The sequence below is a fragment of the Piliocolobus tephrosceles genome, chromosome 7 (assembly GCF_002776525.5).
Source record: "Piliocolobus tephrosceles isolate RC106 chromosome 7, ASM277652v3, whole genome shotgun sequence".
Classification (NCBI taxonomy): Eukaryota; Metazoa; Chordata; class Mammalia; order Primates; family Cercopithecidae; genus Piliocolobus; species Piliocolobus tephrosceles.
This window is the reverse complement of record NC_045440.1, coordinates 26576445-26580990: the sequence shown is the minus strand read 5'-3', so window position 1 is coordinate 26580990 and position 4546 is coordinate 26576445. Positions and strand designations below refer to the sequence as shown.

General features: G+C 46.3%; 1 long non-coding RNA gene across 2 annotated transcripts in view; it reads left to right on the top strand.

The window, feature by feature from the left end:
• Window positions 1-4546, top strand: part of LOC111545747 — a 54211-nt gene that overhangs the window by 17231 nt on the left and 32434 nt on the right. The window lies entirely within an intron of this gene.

Sequence of the window (4546 nt, the reverse complement as noted above, 5' to 3'; positions counted from 1 at the left end):
CTCCCGGGTTCACGCCATTCTCCTGCCTCAGCCTCCCAAGTAGCTGGGACTACAGGAGCCCGCCAACACGCCCGGCTAATTTTTTGTATTTTAGTAGAGACGGGGTTTCACCGTGTTAGCCAGGATGGTCTCGATCTCCTGACCTTGTGATCTGCCCATCTTGGCCTCCCAAAGTGCTGGGATTACAGGCTTGAGCCACTGCGCCCGGCCCTGCCACTGGGCTTTAGTACAGGCAAGTAGAAGGATTAGCGGGTGTATTAGTCTGCTTGGGCTATCAGAACCCAGTGCCACAGACTGGGGGGCTTCAACAACAGAAGGGAATTTTCTCACGTTTCTGGAGGCTGGCAATCTGAAATCAAGGTGTCGGCAAGGTTGATTTCTTCTGCTGCCTTGCTCCTTGGCTTGGAGATGGACATCTTCTCCCTGTGTCCTCACGTGGCCGCCCCTCTGTGTGTATCTGTGTCTTCATCTCCTCTTCTTTTAGGAACACCAGGCCTATTGGATTAGGGCCCACCCTAATGGCTTCCTTTACCCTAAATCACCTCTTTAAAGGCCCTACTCCAAATGCAGTCATGCTCTGAGGGGCTGGGATTAAGACTTGAGCGTAGGAATCTGGGGGAGGGGTGTACAGTTCAGCCCATAACAGGGGGATAATGAAACTCTGCTCATCACATAATGGAGATACAATCCCAGAAAGGGAACTAAAGGTCACCGCAGGACATGAGTGAATAATGTGCACAGGGCATCCTTTCCACCCTCAGCCCTGAACCCAGGAGCTGGAATCCCTGAACACTAAGCTGACAATGTGCCCCCGCATTGCCATGTCACAATGTCCTGGGAGCATCCCATGCAGGTCCCATGGCTACATCTTCAGAACCCCATCAATACGGCTAGAAGCTGTGTCCTGAAACTTGAATGTAAAGATCATGGAAACCTAAAAAATGCCATGCTCAGAATAAGAAGGCATCCAGGCATCCAGGTGTCCAGGTGTCCTGGCATCCAGGCACTTCAGAAGCCTGATCACAGTCCCCAAAAAGCCTTGTAGGATAGTGCAGTTGATTTGAGTGCCATGGAGGGGGTCTGATATCCTTTTGTTTAATAATTTTTCAGAAATAGATGTATGTTCCATGTTGGAGAGGCAACCCCCTCTTCAGCTTGTCCCCTGTTAAATTAGTCACAGGTTTCATAGGTTAGCTCATTTGCTCTCACAACTCCACTCTTTGTGGGAGCCTCTTGGGGCTCCCTCCAGCCCAGATCTCCCCTTAGATTTGGGTACCATAATTCTAGCATCTTTGAGATGTTCTCACTCAGATGTCACCTTGATGCTCACAAGGATGTTGTGATATCCTTGCTAGCTAAAACCCCCATCCGCATCTTCAGTGTCAGTGATGACAGTCTCCCAGCCACTCTGTTTTATAACCTCAGCCATCTTTCTTCTCACTCCTTCCCTCATCTTTGTATTCAGATGTTACCAAATGTAATCAATTCATCTCTATCGCCGTCTGTCAGAGTTCCTAGGGTGCGCATGCTCTCTCCCCACTCTCTTTCTTCAATCTATCCTATACACAGCAGCCTGCTTAATATTTTTAAAATGGTATTTTCATTTTGTTTCAATACCTTGTTCCAGAATTCTAGTTTAAAGGCAAAGAATGATAGTAGTACAACGTAGTGAACCTGAACTCCAAATGCCAGTGGTTGAGTCCTGGCTTAGCCCCCACATTGCCGTATGACATGAGCCAAACCACTCCTGCTACCAGGACCTTTTTGTAGAGATGGGGTTCTCACTATGTTGACCAGGCTGGTCTCAGACTCCTGGCCTCAGCAATCCTCCTGCCTAGGCCTCCCAAAATGTTGAGATTACAGGCACGAGCCACAGCACAACCAGAACCTTGAATTCTTATTCTTTAAAATGGGCATAGGGACCAGGTGCAGGGGCTCACGCCTGTAATCCCAGCACTTTGGGAGGCCAAAGTGGGAGGATCGCTTGAGGCCAGGAGTTTGAAACCAGCCTGGGCAACATAGTGAGAAGTGAGACCCTGGCTCTATGAAAACAGAAAAGTAATAGTCATAATGATACCTAACAATGGTGGTGTGATAATTTATTCAGTTAATGTAAATGAGGGAGCTTTGAAAACTATAAAATAGCAGACAAATACAAAATATAATGATTATTGCTCAAGGCCATCTCAAGTACAACCAACTCTTATGCCTAATTAAAAGGTGGCCTTTTCCTTTTATAAGCTTACATCATTTTTCTGGATGATATGTCTGAACAATTGTTATTTCCAGATTTGCAGTTTGCATTGCAGAATGCACCTCGTACTGTTCTCTGTTGGTACTGTATTTTGCCTCTCTCGGAAAACTGGAAACTGCTGGAGGGAAGCAACTTATATTCTTTCTTATTTCTATGCAACTGAGCACAGTGCCAGGCACGTTGAAGTCAATCAATTTCACATGCATGCATTGGGCACCCAGTGCTTGTGGATATGCAGAAGGCATGTATTAATGGGCAGGGGATTCAATACCATATAATAAAAATTTCTGCACTCAAAGAGCTCACAGTCTGGCTTGGAGGATGAGCTGCAAGAACTAAAAAAAGGTGCAGACGGCATTTCTAGTGTTAGCAAAAGACACCAGGCTACTTAAGGGAAATGCATCTCCTCCAGCTGGGATGGTGGAAAAGATTTGGCTGACAGGGGAGATTTGAGCAGGGTCTTGAAGGACGGATGAGATTGGATAGGCAGAGATGGGGAAAGGGTGAGAGCCAGCAGGCCAGGTGAGCTGGCCTAGAGGTGGCTTTGTAGAAGGGAGCAGCTGCAGAGGCTGGAAATGCATGTAGGGTGAGACTGTAAAAGGCCTTGAAAAGTGGCCTCAATAGCTTACACTTTACCCAGTAGGGATTAGTAGGGCATTGGGAAGACATTGAATGTTTCTGTGCATGGGGAGTGATGCTATGGCAGTATTTTAGGAGTGGTCATCAAGGGCTGACACTAAATACTTATTGATTGGGGAGAGTGGGAGGGCCTCTGTAGGTGTTCATCTGTCTTTATGTGGCTGGTTCTGTATGGATGACTGCAGCCTCAAAAGCCAGCTAGAAATAGACATACAAATGGTCCAACAACTACACTGAAAGCTTTTTATTTTTTCAGCAAATAGTGTCACATGAATATCTCCTAATCCCTAGATGTTTCCTGTTTCTAGAAAAGGAAATCTCAAATCTCAAATCTTTCCTTCACTAGCACCATCAGAGACATGACAGCCTGCCACGGTCCGAACCTGTGCTTAAATGGAAGAGAGTCCCTTCTTTCTGCTTCTCCCCTGCTCCTCATCAAAGAGTGTTGGTGTAAAACTGGTGAAATGCCATTTCATAAAATTGTGTTTTTGTTCACGCAAGATGACTATCTTCCCAAAGCTATTTTGTGGCTCTAGAAAAGGAAGATACGAGATAGATTTTTTTTTTTTTAAGAAAGAAAATAGTTTTAGTCCTTTGCAAAATAAAATAATAGATCTCTAAGACTTCTAAGTTCAGGTTTTCGAGATTAACTAAAAGACATTGCCAGAACACCTTGTTGTAACCTTCTTCCTTCCCCATGGCTTCCCCCACCCTGCCTAGGCTTCTGCTGGCTACATAGAGACACAGAAACACACACATCCACACGTGCACACATGTACGCACAGCTGGTAGTTCCAGCTCTGTCTGCCATCATTACAATCAAAGAGCGTTTACCAAACATCCACGTGAGCTGGCGCTGTTAGAATTATTTGCCAAATGCATCTCGCTGAACACAGCGCCTAAAAAAATGTGAAGCCACATGGTCGTTTAAGATAATACAATTGTTTCACCGAGGATAAGGTATGTGATTAACCTCTGGTGTCTTGTACAACAAACTGAGTGCTGCAATTCCCCAGGAGAGGAACTTTTTCAGAGTGACTGACGGCACCTGCTGAAACTTCGCTGCACCTTTCCCTGTGGCTTTGTGCCCCAGCGTTGAAGAGGTACCCAGTCCTGGCTCCAGGAGTCCAGGCTCCTATCCTCCTGACAGATAAGGCTAAATGAGCATGGGGCACCCTCCTGGGGAAACACATCTGTATTCCATGCTGCTGCAGGCTTCCCCTGGGGCCACATCCAGGACCTGAATGTTTTATTGAACCATTAATAGTGAATTTTCTGCTTGAATTCCCTGCTGCTTGGAGACAAAAGGCACCAGAGGGCCCTGAGTCAGGGCTCAGGGTTTGGGTGGAAATGTTCTTATTTGCATTCCATAGCTCTGTGCATGTGCATACTCTAAACAAGACCAAGCCACCCCTCCCCCTAAGCTAACTGTACATATTGGTGTTCATTCATTTGACACACATGCATGGAGGGCCTGTTAGTGCCAGGCACTATGCTAGGGGCTGGGCACAAACAAGAATGAGACCGAATCCCAGCCGAAACGCACCGGAGCCCTCGAAGCTTAAAAACTGCATTTGGTACCTACACAAAGCAGTGCATGTCCCAAATGTGAATAGGTTCTGGAAGGTCTTAATGAACAACAGACTTAGAAGA